Source organism: Saimiri boliviensis, chromosome 3 (assembly GCF_048565385.1).
Source record: "Saimiri boliviensis isolate mSaiBol1 chromosome 3, mSaiBol1.pri, whole genome shotgun sequence".
Lineage (NCBI taxonomy): Eukaryota > Metazoa > Chordata > Mammalia > Primates > Cebidae > Saimiri > Saimiri boliviensis.
Window position 1 is genome coordinate 124,460,991 of NC_133451.1, and position 16,411 is coordinate 124,477,401.

Consider the following 16,411-nt stretch of genomic DNA (forward strand, 5'->3'; position numbering starts at 1 on the left):
TCATTAAGTTCAGATTAGGGCTTAAACACATGAATTTTGTATTTAAGAATGTAAAGAAAATTTGAATTTAAGAAAATATAGAATGAAAAAAATTTTTTTTGAATGTAAGAATGTAAGCCCTAAGAATGAGGCCTTAAACGTATGAATTTTCAAAAATACATAATTTTGGGGTGACACATTATTTGGTGCCTGTCACCATGCCTGGCTAATTTTTGTATTTTTAGTAGAGATGGGATTTCACCATAACAACTCATGAATACAGTTTAATAGAAGAAAAGAACACATTGAAACAAGCAACAGGGAAGAATTCTTGGAAGATAGAGAAATAGGAAAACCAAGAATCATTTTTCCCTACTTAGACATCAGTTGCACTAACAAAATCTCACTGATAAAACTGTTTTGGAACTCCGGAGTATTGTGTGTGTGTGTGTGTGAGACGGGGGCTCCCTCTGTCACCCAGATTGAGAGCAGTGGCCCTATCTCAGCTAATTGCTACCTCCACTTACCAGGTTCAAGCAATTCTCCTGCCTCAGCCTGCAGAGTAGCTGGTTTTACAGGCATGCACCACCACACCCAACTAATTTTTGTTTGTATTTTCAGTAGAAACATGATTTCATCATGTTGACCAGACTGTCTTGAACACCTGACCTTGTGATCCTCCAGCTTCAGCCTCTCGAAGTGCTGGGATTACAGGCATGAGACTCCACGCCTGGCCTTTGCAGTCTTTTTAAGGCTTGCAAATTCCAGGGGAAGTCTTGGAGGATAAATTGCCATTAACGTCAGTCAATTTTAGCTTTTATCTTAGCATCAGCTATGCATGGAAATAATGAGGAAAAAAAAAAAAAAAAAAAACAAAGGCTACACAGCCTTTAGAAACCAAACAGTAAAATGACAAAAGTAAATCCCCTCTTATCAGTTATTATTTTAAATGTAAATGGCTTAAATTCTTTCCTCAAAGGCAGATTGGCAGAATTAAGTCTAAAATGATTCTCATGTATATGGTCTAAAGACAAATTCACTTTAAATCCAAAGACACAAACAGGTTGAAAGTGAATGAATGAAAAAGGTATTCCATGGAAACAGAAGCCAAAAGAGAGCAGTGGTCATCAGACAAAATACACATTACATCAAAAAGGCATTTACAAACCAAGTAACAAATGATCGGGCTGGGTGCATTGGCTCACACCTCTGATCTCAGCCTTTGAGAGGATGAGGTGGGTGGATCACAAGGTCAGGAGTTTGAGACCAGCTTGGCCAACATGGAGAAATCCCATCTCCACTAAAAATACAAAAATTGACTGGGTGTGGTGGTGGGCACCTGAAATTCCAGCTACTTGAGAGGCTAAGGCAAGGTGGGAGAATCTCCTGAACCCGGGAGGTAGAGGTTGCAATGAGACGAGCTGATACCATTTCACTCCAGCCTGGGCAACAAGAATGAAACTGTCTCAAACACAAAAAAGATCCAAATTGATGAACACTGACAAAATAGAAGAGAGAAATATACAAATAACAGTTGAAAACATTATTAATAATAAATATTGAGATAGAATTTTGTTCTTGTTGCCCAGGCTAGAGTGTAGCGGCCTAATCTTCATTCAATGCAACCTCTACGTTCTGGGCTGAAGTGATTCTCCAGCCTCAGCCTCCAAAGTACCTGTGATTACAGGCACCTGCCACCATGCCTAACTGATGTTTGTATTTTTAGAAGAGATGGAGTTTTGCCATGTTGGCCAGGCTGGCCTCAAACTCCTGACCTCAGGTGATCTGTCTGCCTTGGCCTCCCAAATTGCTGGGATTATACGCATGAGCCATCTCACCTGACCACTTCCCTGTCTTCAGAGAAAAACAGAAAAAAAAAAAAACTTTTTTTTTTTCTTGCAACCCCAGCTGTTGCAAAAAAAAAAAAAAAAAAAAAAAAAAAACCTTTTTCAAATGAATGTATAGATAATCAGCAGGTATATATTAACAAAATATATCTTTTGTATATTTTGTACGCTACATTTACCATGTGTGAGCCTATTCAAAGTGCTTTAACTCATGAAAATTCATTTAGACCTCATACATCTAAAACGTAAGTTAAACTGTTATTACCCCATCCCTCCTTTTATTTACCAAAAAAGATAACTGCTGAGGTGACACAGATGGAAGAGGACAGAGCATGGGTTTGAACTCCTGGAAGCCTGGTTCTAAAGTGAAGCGTTCACCACCACGCTTTACTTTCTTTCTCTAACCTGCAGAAGTACACAGGCACACATAGGTACACACACACATATACACATACATACACATTTCATACTACCTGCAAAAAGTCTGTCACGTGTCCTTGCAGACCTTTATGTATATACACATATTGACAGGAAGAAGGAGAGTGATCTGCTAAAGCCAGATGGAACAGACACAGAGCACAGCTACAAAGCATCTTAGAATGTGACAGGCATGAAAAATATTCCTTGGCTGATGATTGATACACTTGGCACAGTCTCAGTGGATGAGTATGGCTGAAAGCCAGATTGCTTCTGAACTCTTCTCACAGGGAAGAAGAAAATTCTTAAGAGCAACTGCTCCAGAAAAATAATTAAATTACATCTCTTCAGGTTAATTAGCATCTAGCAGGTGGACCATATCCTGTTAAATTATGCTGTACCCAGTGAGGCATAGTCAGCCTTGCAGGATTCAGTGTCATATTGAGGGGGTTCCTATATTAAGTATTTATGTATTTATGTATTTATTTATTTATTTATTTATTTATTTTATTTTTTTTGAGACGGAGTTTCGCTCTTGTTACCCAGGCTGGAGTGCAATGGTGAGATCTCAGTTCACCGCAACCTCCTCCTCCTGGGTTCAGGCAATTCTCCTGCCTCAGCCTCCTGAGTAGCTGGGATTACAGGCACGCACCACCATGCCCAGCTAATTTTTTTTTGTATTTTTAGTAGAGACGAGGTTTCATCACGTTGACCAGGATGGTCTCGATCTATTGACCTTGTGATCCACCCGCCTCGGCCTCCCAAGGTGCTGGGATTACAGTCTTGAGCCACCGCGCCTGGCCGGGATTGTTTTCTTAATTTGCTTTTCAGATAGTTGATTGTTGATGTGTAGAAATGCAACTGATTTTCATATGTTGATTCTGGCAAAGGATGGCATGATCCAGGAGATTTTTGTTTTTATATAAGCCTGTTTTGTTGCTGGACTGACCTAATAACTATGTAATGTTGATAAAATTCATTATGTGGAAACCATTTAAATATTGACTAAGTACACTATCGTCTTAGAATATCGTAAGTACTTTACAATTTATTCCCATTACATCTCTGAAGAGTAGGCCTTTTAAAATAATATTTTATTAACGGTAAAATAATGCAATAAAAACCCTTTTTTTTTTTGCTTATAAGTGATATAGAATTCAGAATTGTAGAGCTTCTCTCCTAAATAAAATAGAAAATAGTTTTTAATCTTTTATCCTTCATAATCTATCACTATACCAAATATATGTGGTTTATAAATCACACCCAGTGGGAAACACAGCCTAAACAGTTTCATAAAAATATCGCTTGAAGAAAAGATATTAGACCTGGCATTCAAGTTATAAGATTAAACCTCACCCACTTCACTGTCCAGAAAAATCCTAATATTACTGGGTTTTACTTTTAGCAGAAGAACTCTTCACACTCTACCCACCGTAATGACTTTGGTAAAATTATCGCATTTCTGTAGCTGAATACTAAAGAATGAATCCTATCATGATAGTGTATTTTTCCATCTCCTGGCAAGGCAATTCTTACAAACCACACTGTTAGCTCTATCCCATTTGATTGTGTTCTCTTTCTCTTCCTTCTAGGAATACCAGCATTAGTCTTTTTTGGATCATGAGTCTTTGGGGTGTCTTTCCAAATCTCACTGCAGTCTATTATCAGAGATACAAGATTATGACTTGCTGTTTCAGGATCTAAAGTCAGATCTATTTAAATTGAATTAAGAATGTTTTGTGAACCATAATGTTGTGGCAGAAGTCTAGAATTACCATTCCTTAGTTAAAATGGAAAAGCTTGTGAAATTTTTATTTATTTATTATCTTGTAATTTTTGATGGAATGTTGCTCTGTTGCCCAGGCTAGATTGCAGTGGCACAATCTTGGTTCACTGCAACCTCCTTCTCCCAGGTTCCAGCGATTCTCCTGCCTCAGCTTTCCGAGTAGCTGAGGTTACTGGCACCCGCCACTGCACTGAGTTAATTTTTGTATTTTTAGTAGAGATGGGGTTTCACCATGTTGGCCAGGCTGATCTCGAGCTCCTGACTTCATGGTTTACTTGCCAGCCTCCCAAAGTACTGGGATTACAGGCTTGAGCCACCACACCTGATCTGTTATTGATCAGTAGGCTGAGGTGGGAAGATCACATGAGCTCTGGAGTTTGAGAACAGCTAAGCCAATATGGTGAAACCCAGTCTCTACCAAATATTCAAAAACTAGCTGGGCATGGTGGGTAGTCTCAGCTACTCCAGAGGCTGAGGTGGGAGAATGGCTTGAAACTGTGGACCAGCAACCTCAGCCTAGATGACAGAACGAGAACCTGTCTCAAAAAAGATTAAATTAAAAAATTTTCCTTTCAAAAGGTTAATCAGTTTTCAGTATATCAATGCTTCATTCTAGGTAAGCTAATTTCACTTAGGGTTTTTTTTTTTTTTTTTGGTACTAAAATTTAATCATCCATAAAAACTGTAATTTAATCTGACAGTAAAACAAAAAAAGCAATATTAGAGTTGGTTTAGTATGTTATGTATTTTAACTTTGAACGCCATAGAATTCACCTATTCCAGTTTTTCTTCTTCTATAGGAAAATAGACCCATTTTCCAAAGCATTATGCACAAACAATTTTTCTTTTTTAAATTGTTTAATCTCACTTTTTTTTTTTTTTTTTTGAGACGGAGTTTCGCTCTTGTTACCCAGGCTGGAGTGCAATGGCGCGATCTCAGCTCACCGCAGCCTCTGCCTCCTGGGTTCAAGCAATTCTCCTGCCTCAGCCTCGTGAGTAGCTGGGAATACAGGCACGCGCCACCATGCCCAGCTAATTTTTTGTATTTTTAGTAGAGACGGGGTTTCACCATGTTGACCAGGATGGTCTCGATCTCTTGACCTCGTGATCCACCTGCCTCAGCCTCCCAAAGTACTGGGATAACAGGCGTGAGCCACCGCGCCTGGCTGCACAAGGATTTTAATTAGAATATAATGAGAAATGATATTTCATATTTTTAAAAATATAAAATGAAGTCAATGACTCAAGAACATTATCTGCTGCAGTGAGGTTGGGGGGCATTTCATAATATTACACATATGAAATAGAAAGGTTCAACTGTTTAGGGCTTGATAGGGAGGAATCATGATAAAAAGGTCAATACGAAATCATTTGATTATAGTACCAATATCTAACATTTGAAATGCATCCATGCTCTTTTGTATAATCATAAGAGAGTCAAGTATATTTTTGCACCTGTTATAACTGCTATTGCAAAGGAGAAACACTATTGTCTTATTTTCCAAGAGATATACATACACAGCAATTTTTTTTTCTCCAGGGAACTTGTGCAAACTAATATAAGATCTAAATTCTTCACATAATATATACAGTGCGAGAAGCCTCTTCAGATTTATTTTTTGAAGTCTGAAATGCTGGCACTTTCGAATCAGGCAACAGTTCTTCATTCCTGTAATCTGGCTCAGAGCTGCTGTTGACTACAGGCTTAGAGTAGCAGACCTAATTTCTTTTTAGGATTCTTCTTTTCCACTGGTGGTGTTCTATTTATCTGTCTGACCAGGTCATGAAACATCTCATTAGCATTGATCTTTCACTTTGCAGAAGTTTCTACAAAGGCACAGTTACACCACTGTCTTGCCTAATTCCGGCCCTGTTCTTTGCCAACTACTCGCTCATCTTCCGGGTCACATTTATTGTCAACCAAAATCATTGGAACGTCTTCTGTGCCCTTAACCCATAAAATCTGTTCCCTCAGGTCCTGTAAGTCATTAAATGTGGATTGAGCTATAATAGAATATACTAGCATTAAACCTTGTCCATTCTTCATATACAAATTCCTAATCGCTGTAAATTGCTCTGTCCCTGCAGTATCCAGGATTTCTAGCATACACTGCTGTTGTGAATCCACTTCAACTTGCTTTCTTTTTTTTTTTTTTTCTTCCGGCTATTTTTTAAAATTAATTTATTTACTTTAGGTGCATACTATATGTGGTATTTCTCCCCATGTTATCCCTCACCATCCTCCTCTCCCTTCCCATCCCCTGCTGTCTCTCCCTACCCCCCTCAACTGCCCCCAGTGTGTGATGCTCCTCTCCCTGAGTCCACATGTTCTCGTTGTTCAACACCTACCTATGAGTGAGAACATACGGTGTTTGGCTTTCTGTTCTTATATTAGTTCGCTGAGAATGATGGTTTCCAGATTCATCCAAGTCCCTACAAAGGACACAAACTTGTTTTTTATGGCTGAGTAGTATTCCATGGTATACATGTACCACATTTTCTTTGTCCAATCTATCATTTATCATTTATGGGCGTTTGGATTGATTCTATGGCAGTCTAGTATTTCTTTTTTTTTTTTTTTTTTTTTTTTTTTTTGAGACAGTTTCCAGTTGACACTCAGAAACAGGTTATTCAGTTTCCAAGTGGTTATGCGGGTTTGTGTGTGTTTCTTGATCCTGAGTCCTATTCTGACTGCGCTGTGGTCTGATAGACTGTTTGTTATGATTTCTGTTCTTTTGCATTTGCTGAGGGGTGATTTGCTTCCAATCATATGGTCAATTTTAGAGTATGTGCAATTTGGTGCTGAGAAAAATGTATATTCTGTGGATTTGGGGTGGAGTGTTCTATATATGTGTATTAGGTCCACTTGGTCCAGCTCTGCATTCAAGTCCTGGATATCCTTGCTAATTTTCTGCTCATTTATTGAATAGTGACAGTGGAGTGTTGAAGTTTCCCACTATTATTGTGTGGGAGTCTAAATCTTGTTTTAGGTCATTAAGAACTTGCTTCATGTATCTGGGTGCTCCTGTGTTGGGGACGTATGTATTTAGGGTACTTAACTCTTCCTGTTGGATTGATTCTTTGACCATAATGTAGTGTCCTTCTTTGTCTCTTTTGATCTTTGTTGAAGTCCATTTTATCAGGGACTAGGATTACAACCCCTGCTTTTTTTTGTTCTCCATTTGCTTCGTAAATCTTCTTCTATCCCTTTATTTTGAGTCGATGTGTGTCTTTGTATGTGAGATGGGTTTCCTGAATACAGCACACCGATGGGTTCTGACTTTTTATCCAGTTTGCCAGTCTGTGTCTTTTGATTGGAGCATTTAGGCCATTTACTTTCAATGTTAATATTGCTATATGTGATTTGATTCTGCCATTTTGTTACTGATTGGTTTTCTTTCCCATTAGTTGCCTCATTCTCTTCATTGCATTTTTGGTCTTTGCCAACTGGTTTGCTTTTGCAGTGACTGGTACTTGTTCCTTTCCATGCTTAGTGTTTCTCTCAGGAGCTCTCCTAAGGCAGGTCTGGTGGTGACAAAATCTCTCAATAATTCCTTATCCTTAAAGGATTTTATTTCTCCTTCACTTACAAAGCTTAGTTTGGCTGGATATGAGATTCTGGGTTGAAAGTTCTTTTCTTTAAGGATGTTGAATATTGGCCTCCACTCTCTTCTGGCTTGTAGGGTTTCTGCAGAGAGATCTGCTGTGAGTCTGATGGGCTTCCCTCTGTGGGTGACCTGGCCTTTCTCTCTGGCTGCCCTTAGCATTTTTTCCTTCATTTCAACCCCGGTGAATCTGACGATTATGTGCCTTGGGGTTGCTCTTCTTGAGGAATATCTTTGGGGAGTTCTCTGTATTTCTTGAATTTGAAATTTGGACTGCCTTGCTAGACTTGGGAAGTTCTCCTGGATAATATCCTGGAACATGTTTTCCAGCTTGGATTCATTCTCCCCGTCATATTCAGGTATACCGATCGAGCGTAGATTAGGTCTTTTCACATAATCCCATATTACTTGGAGGCTTTGTTCATTTCTTTTCACTCTTTTTTCTCTTGTCTTGCCTTCTCTTTTTATTTCATTGAGTTGATCTTCAATCTCTGATATCCTTTCTTCCCCTTGATCGATCTGGCTATTAGAACTTGTGTTTACTTCACGTAGTTCTTGTGCTGTGTTTTTCAACTCCATCAAGTCGTCTCTGTTCTTCTCTATGCTGGTTATTCCAATTAGCATTTTGTCTAACTTTTTTTTCAAGGTTTTTGATTGCTTTGCTTTGAGTTAGAACATGTTCCTTTAGCTCAGAAATGTTTCTCACAAGCCACCTTCTGAAGTCTTTTTCTGTCAATTTGTCGCACTCCTCGGTCAAGTTGTGTATCTGTGCTGTTGAGGAGTTGTGATGCCTTGAAGGAGAAGAGGTGTTCTGGTCTTTGATGACGGTTTCATCTTTTTTGTGCTGGTTTTTTCCCCATCTTTGTGGATTTACCTGGCTGTGGTGTCAGGGAGCTGCTTGATGAGGTTGCTTGTCTGCCCAGGAAGGCCAGGTTTCTGTAGTTCTCTAACATCACATTCCTAGATAAATTCCGCTGTGCAGGGTCCAGGCATTGCCACTCCTCCAGAGAGAAATCTATGGCCATATCCCTAAATGTCAATGGTTCCATTTCTAGGCTTCTAGGGGATCCTGGCGTCATAGCTGTAGATCTCCAATACCTGCAGGTCACAGGGCCATACAAACCAGGCGTCTAGGCGAACAGCACACAGAGCAGTGGAAACGAGACCCGGAGCTGCGGCTACAGGGCCAACTTACATTCTTTAGGAAATTTCTATCATTGGGTCATATTTTTTTTTAAAATGCCCTGAACAAACTGAACTGTCAGAGCAGACTGCCCAATGCCTCCTGAACTAAGGATCACTAGCTTGTACTCACACAGGATGTGTTCTGTTTAAATACTGATGATCCCTTCTCTTTTCTTTGAGCTGCTGCTCCCCTTTCAATGCATCTCAGGGCTCTCAGATTCTGTCTCTTTTTTCTCTTCTCCCTTACAACTGTCCCTAATCTTAATGGACTTTCCTTCCTCTACCAATACTCTCTCCTTTCCTGTCACCACTCTTTTTAATCTCATAAATCTTCCAGATTAATTTAAATAGGGATTGAGGAAAGAGGAAGGCCAGGCATTGTGGTTCCGTCTGGGTGTGTGACCTGTGTGTGGATCCCAGGCCTGCTCTCAGATTACCTGAGTCTTCTGGGGCTGGTTCCTTGATCCCCCCGCCCCCCACTCTTTCATGGTCACATGAAAACAAGAAAAATCAACCTCAATTTCTCTTTAAGTTTTGTGTAAAGATAAACACCAATGGCCCGTCCTCCGGCCCATGCCTCCTCAGGCCACCGCTGGGCCACAGGCCAGACTCCCAGGGCAGCGCGCACAGGAGGTAGGGCGCCCGGTCGCAGCCCCGGAACTTCCCAGACTCCGAGTCGGGAGCGCCGGCCGCGGGGTCCCTTCGCGCCCATGTTCCGCAGGTGTGTGCGGGGGCTTGCGCCCAACCCCGGCCGCCGCGCGTTTCCGCCCAGCCCGAAGTCCCGTGGCGCGCTCCTCGCGGGGCTCAGGCCCAGCAGCTCCCCTTCCACGTGCCCCGCGCGCCGCGGCCGAAGCCAGCGCGTACCCTAAGCTAGCTGCCCGCGACCGGCGCTGTCGGGGAAGTTGGGGCGAGGCGGGCCGGGGATGCGCCAAAGCCTCGGCCTGGCTGGCCTCGTGGTTCGAGGAGGTGCAGTGGCTCGCGCTGGTGTCCCTCTTCGTCGCGGCCCTGGCCAAGGTGGGTCTGTATCTGGCGCAGTGAGCGCTGGCCAGGGCGCGACCCCAGCCCCGGCGGGGGGCGCTGGAGCCTGGCGAGGGGCCGCGCGCTGGGTCGGTCGCGCTGCTCTCCTGGATCCTGACGCTGGGCAGCTGCAGGAGCCAGTGGTAGGCGGCCTGGGTGACCGCCCTGAACGACGAAGCCAGAGGAAAGGGGGCCCGCCTTTCCTGTCCTTCGAGAAGGACCCACGGCAGTAGCCCCTGGAGCTGGCGGTGGAGGCGGTCTCCAGTGTGCTCAGCTGGAGTTCCACCTGAAAGAGAAGAGAGAGATCCTCCAGATCAGCTGGTCCTTCATACGTGTGCCGGAAATGGCCATTACTGTCCAGCCCAAAGCACTGGGGGAGGACCAGGTGGCCGAGACGCGCACAGTGTCGGACACTCCGAAGGAGCTCTTGAAGCATTTGGTTGGTTCTGCCTCTCCATCCGTGCTTCTGATCACCAAGCCCACGAATGTACAGGAAGCTCAGAACTTAGAGTGTGCTCCGTCTACTGCTCAGGAATCCTGTCCTCCCAAACCTCCGAGGGCTCACGAGCTAAAGCTGCGGGTGAGGAGTATCCGCGCCTTCCTGCTCAGCGAGCCCGATGCTTCAGGCCACATTAACACAGTGTGCGCCGTGCAGCTGAACGATCCTCTTCAGAGGTTCTCCATCACCCTAACCAAAAACACTACGAACCTCACGTGGAAGAGGAACTCACATTCAAGTTGAATGCCAAGACAAGGAGTCACAGCTGCAGATTTCAGAGGCTGGGCGATTCTCAGAAGGTCTGCTGGCAACTGCGACAGTTCTTTTGGATTTACTAATCCTGCCCTTCAGGCAGGGCGCGGTGGCTCACGCCTGTAATCCCAGCACTTTGGGAGGCCGAGTCGGGTGGATCATGAGGTCAAGAGATCGAGACCGTCCTGGTCAACATAGCGAAAACCCATCTCTACTAAAAATACAAAAAATTAGCTGGGCATGGTGGCGCGTGCCTGTAATCCCAGCTACTCAGGAGGCTGAGGCAGGAGAATTGCCTGAACCCAGGAGGCGGAGGTTGCGGCAAGCCGAGATCGCGCCATTGCACTCCATCCTGGGTAACAAGAGCAAAACTCGGTCTCAAAACAAACAAACAAACAAACAGCAACAACAATAGCAACAACAAAAAGAAGCAGCCTTCTGGACCACAGAGTTTCATGCTGACCAGCGGGTCTGCCTGCTGCTGCTCGGTGCTGAGTTCCGCCACGGCAGAGTTTATACTTAGGTGGAACCTGGTGAATTGAAGTCTTCGCCCATCCCTCCCTCTGTTCCTGCTGCAAAAATAGAAAAGGATCGCACGGTGATGCCCTGTGGGACTGTGGTCACTACTGTCACCGCTGTGAAGACCAAGCCTAGAGTCGACATGGGGAGGTGTCCCCGCTGAGCTCTGAGCCTCCGGTGAAGACTTCCGTCAAGGTGAAGGTGATCAAGAAGGACATCTCTGTCGAGGCCATCTCCTGCAGCAGTGCGCCCGTCAACAAAACACTCTCTTCTTCAGACACAGAATTGTTGGTGTTGCATGGTTTAGATCCAGTGGCTGAAGTTGCCATTCGACAACCCAGCGAATCTTCAAAGCTGAAACTCAAGTCGCCACGGAAGAAAAGCACCATTATCATGTCAGGGATCTCCAAGACCTCACTAGCCCAGGACCACGATGCTGCCCTGATGCAGGACTATGCAGCCTCACGAACAGTGCCCACCAGGAGGATGCCCTGTCTCATCCAGAGGTGGTTGCAGCCTCTGCCCCACCGGAGGAAGCCGAGTCAGCCCAGGAACCCTCTGCCCCTAATCCCGTGGAGGACGAGCTAGACTCCTGGGACTTAGAAAAGGAGCCCCAGGCCATGGCCTGGAGCGGCCGGTCCTGCCGGACCCTGATGAGCTGTCAGAGAGCTCCGTAAGTGTCTCGGAGCCGGGTGCCGCCAAAAAGCATAAAGGAGGAATTCTAAGGAAAGGTGCAAAGCTGTTCTTCCGCCAGCGGCATCAACAGAAAGACCCGGGCATGAGTCAGTCACACAATGACCTCGTGTTCCTGGAGCAGCCAGAGGGTTCCCGGAGGAAAGGGGTCACCATCACCAAGATCCTGAACAAGAAGCTGCTCTCCAGGCACAGAAACAAGAACACCGTGGAGCCTTGCAGGTAGGGGCTGAGGTCACCACCGCCAAGCCAGGAGACCTGCACCCGTGTTACCACCCTCACCAGGACACAGCAAGAGTCTCCACCAGATGTCCAGATGCCCCGCTTGTCTTGCTGGGTTTCTTCGAACCATCTAGTCTTTTATTTTTAATTTTTTATTTATTTTTATTTTTTTGAGACGGAGTTTCGCTCTTGTTACCCAGGCTGGAGTGCAATGGCGCGATCTCGGCTCACCGCAACCTCCGCCTCCTGGGTTCAGGCAATTCTCCTGTCTCAGCCTCCTGAGTAGCTGGGATTACAGGCACATGTCACCATGTCCAGCTAATTTTTTGTATTTTTGGTAGAGACGGGGTTTCACCATGTTGACCAGAATGGTCTCGATCTCTCGACCTAGTGATCCACTCGCCTCGGCCTCCCAAAGTGCTGGGATTACAGGCTTGAGCCACCGCTCCCGGCCTTTCAAGCTATTTTATACAGGTTTGTTTTTCCACAGTGTAGGGTATTTATGATAAAGAAAATGTTGTGAAGGTTAAAGATCACTTAAGATGATCCACCAAATACTAAAAATGCTGACGTGTAAATCACCTTTATCGCCTCACCTCTTCTACCAGCTTCTGTATCTTGGGGGCTTTTGTTTTTGGTGTTTGTATGAAAGTTTTGTCGAGTGGGGTTTTAAAAGTGATTCCTTGTGAACACTAAGATTAATTGCGTCTGTATCCCTGGACCTGGGTGCTCATGTTGGTTTTAATGTGCTAGCAAGCCTTCCCAGTTTGCTTTGTTTAAGGAGGTGTCTCTGTTCTTTGTGGAGGAATGAAATGGAGCTTTAAGTATCTGTGTGTGGTGTGTGTGTCTGCACACACATATGCGTTATTGTAGCCATAACAAAATCAGCCATCTCCTTGTTCCAGGTGAAAATCTTCTGTGAGAGTTTTGACAGAGCATTTTATTTTAACCAGGTTTCAAGTCTGAGTTCAAAACCAGCCCTGATCCCTTATGACAGCTACTCTACCAACTGCCACTCAATGACAAATTGGTGCCCATTTAGAATTTTTCTTGGGTTTTGCTTGCCACATCTATAGATGAGAGTTGCAAAGTTTCTTTGGGCAGAGAGAGAAAGATCAATTTACATTGCTGGCCACCAAAGGTGGGTGTTTGCTGGGTAAATAGTCTCACGACTCTTAATCTGGAAACTTCCAAGTACAAATTGGTGGATGGTGGAAATCAGGACATTTCTCTCTGTCAGATGGAAACAGACCTCTGGACTGGCATAAACCCTGCTGCCAGGCCCTCTCCCCACTGCCCCGAACGGACCCAGACACGATGACCAAAGCATCCTGCACAGGGCAAGGCCTCTGCGGAATCCTGCAGGGCAAACTCAGGTTACCTTGGGCCCATGACTGTCTGCATTCGAAACACAGTCCACTGCCCTGTTCCCTCAGCGAGCAGCTGGGCAGTAATGCCAACACTCATCATTAGGCTTCTGGTTTGTTGTTTACTCTAACAATGTTATGTCAAAACTGCATTTTAAAAAGAAGGAAATGGCAAGCTTTCCAGGTCTGCAGAAAGGTTTGGCCTGACACTGGAGTGCAGTGATGAACTTTCATGCCAATGATTGTATTCCTCAGTAGCACTTTAGACACCTAAGACAGCTCCGCACCTCACCTGTGCACAGGCTGGGTGGGTTCCTTTGGAGAAGATGAAGCTGGAACACAAACAATCTTTGAAATAAATAAATGTGCACTTGGAAAAAAATAAAAGATAAACACCAATAAAGACATATCTTCTGGAAAACTTTTTTTTTTTTTCTTTGAGACTGAGTCTCACTCTGTGACCCAGGCTGGAGTGCAGTGGCAAGATCATAGCTCACCGCAGCCTCAATCTCCGGACCTCAAGCAATCTTCCTGCCTGGACCTCCCACACTGCTGGGATGACAGTCTTGAGCCCTGGAGTTCAGCCTGGAAAACATTTTTTAAAATATAGAATTTGATGTGGCACAGAACTCAAGATATTCCAAGAATGGTTTGTGTTTCTCGCACTTCTGTTGACTGTTTAATGGTAGATAGGCTGATTATGCAGAACACCTCAGACATATTTCGATGTAATTAGGGCAAAACCAGTGTGAACCCCCTTATGAGAAGTCCAAATCTGTGATTCTCACACAACATACAAAAGAACTTTTTCGTGTAAGATGTCACAGTAAAGAGTGAACCATATATATACATATAAACGTGTGTGTACATATACATATATATGCGCATATATATGTATATATGTGGTTCCCACTTCTTGTTCACCAATACGATGACCTCAGAACAATTCACTCTTACACCCTGCAGGGAGTTTTCTTTCTTTATACAGTCAGCGTAAGGGAAGTGACAGGTCTCAGAGGACAATTGTATCTTGTTCTCTGATTGATCTTCCAGGGTCCGCTTTGGTGAAGGGGACAGCGATACGGACCTGAGGATTGGTCATGATGGGGTGAGAGCTGCAGCAGTAACCCATCATGCACTGAGTGGAGCATGAGGGCAAATGCTGGGTTTTAACATTTTTTTTGGTGGGGGGCACAGGATGTTGCTCTGTCACCCTGTAGTACAATGGTACAATCATGATTCTCTGTAACCTGGAAGTCCTGGGCTCAAGAGATCCTCCAGCCTCAGCCTTCCAAATATCTAGGACTGCAGACACACGTCACCAGGCCCAGTTAATTTTTTAAATTATTCTTTTTGTAGAAATGGTGTCTTGTGTCTCACTATAGAGTCCAGGCTTGTTTGAAACTCCTGGTTTTATTCTCCTTCTTTGACCTCCCAAAGTGCTGGGATGGCAGCCATGGCTCCCAGCCAGTCTTTTGTTATTCATAATGAGCCCCTTTGGATCCACTGGATGTATGTTAATGAGGTGGGTTAAGTTGGGGCCCTGGGGTAGCCTGAGGATAGGGCTGCTCAGCAGAAGACCAAGTGATTAGTACTTGCAGCAGAATGGTGGGAGCACCTGGAAAATAAACTTTATACAAACTCTTGAAGAATGTCATAGCAGGAGTGGAGATTCGTGAACACTTTGAAGTGCCAGGAGATGGACAACCCAGAGAGGGAATGGACCTATATTTATCTATTTAAGGTGATAATTACCCTGTATGTATACTTTTAAATGGTTCCTTTAGTGATTTAGTTTAAGATATAGATACAATGATAAGATGTATGATTACTGCCTTAAAATGATTTGGGGAAAGTAGAAAGAGCATGATCTTGATAAAATAAAATTGACCATAATAATTATTGAAACTGTGTAATGGATCTATGGGGGTTACAGGAATCTATTACACAATTATGGCTCTCTTTGTGCATGTTGGGACTTTTCCATAATATCTCAAAAATTAAACTGAGATTATATAGCATCCTATGAATTATTGTGTCAATCCTGCATGGGAAAAGTTGAACACTGATCAAATTTAGTCCAGATATAAAGCCTAATGATGCCGCACACCCATACACACACTAGAATGATAGAGACAGGTGTGTTTCTCACATGCCGGGGTGTTGCAAGAGAGCACAGAGGCCTGTATGTGATGTAGAAATGGGCTATGAGAGCAGAGAAAGAAGACAGGCTGGATGTTTTCTTGAGGTTAAGATCTGGTCAGGGTGAAGGATCACTTGCTCAGGATGACATTGTGTGGTTTGAATATCTGTCCTGCACTGCAGGAGGGAGTACCTGGGCTTTCTCAGCAGATTGCCCCGATGTGAGGCCAAGGAAAAGAATGAAGGAGTGAGGATTAAAAGTTATCAAGTGTGAAAAACTATACAAACAGATTTCAACTATGTTTTTTGATCCTCCCCACCCCAATGTTTAACAGTTAATTAGATGCACCATGTTTTATTTTCTGAAATTTGAACTTGTTTGAGTAAGGCTTTATGGTGCTCAATGAAGCCGACAGCTTAATCTAGTAAGGGAAGTATAGCTCCATTGAATGCCTTCTTTAGGAACCCAGCATTGCGTGTTCTGTGAAGTGAAACGAGTCCTTGGTCCCTCTCAATAATGGCTGGAACTACAAACGAATTCCAAATTCTGCTGCAGCTTTGTATTGTGGCCTTAGTGTATATGAAGATATAAATGACTTTGAGTTAGATTTTGGATATTTGTGAGGCAAGAAGTATTCACTCTGAAGCAGGTAACTGAGGTCATGGCCCCATAGTTAGTAAAACTGTGCATATTGGGCAGTGTTGGTCAGGGGCTCCAGTTCTGAGAAGTTTCATCCTTTGACTGACCCTGGAGTCCTGTTGCTTATTACGGATGTCCTGATTAGTTAATAAAAACTCGTAAATCCCTACTGAGCTCATCACACATGACAATGGTTATGTCATCCTTACAGTGTATAGCCTTCCTCTGCTGTTTCTCATTT

At 43.8% G+C, this 16,411-nt stretch overlaps 2 pseudogenes; one reads left to right on the plus strand and one right to left on the minus strand.

Annotated features, from left to right (window-relative positions):
- Window positions 1-5,595: 5,595 nt before the first annotated feature.
- LOC141583865 (ras-related protein Rap-1A-like) lies at window positions 5,596-9,307 on the minus strand (annotated as a pseudogene).
- Window positions 9,308-9,392: 85 nt separating this feature from the next.
- On the plus strand, window positions 9,393-14,541 carry LOC120363044 (C2 domain-containing protein 2 pseudogene; annotated as a pseudogene).
- The last annotated feature ends 1,870 nt before the right edge of the window (window positions 14,542-16,411 follow it).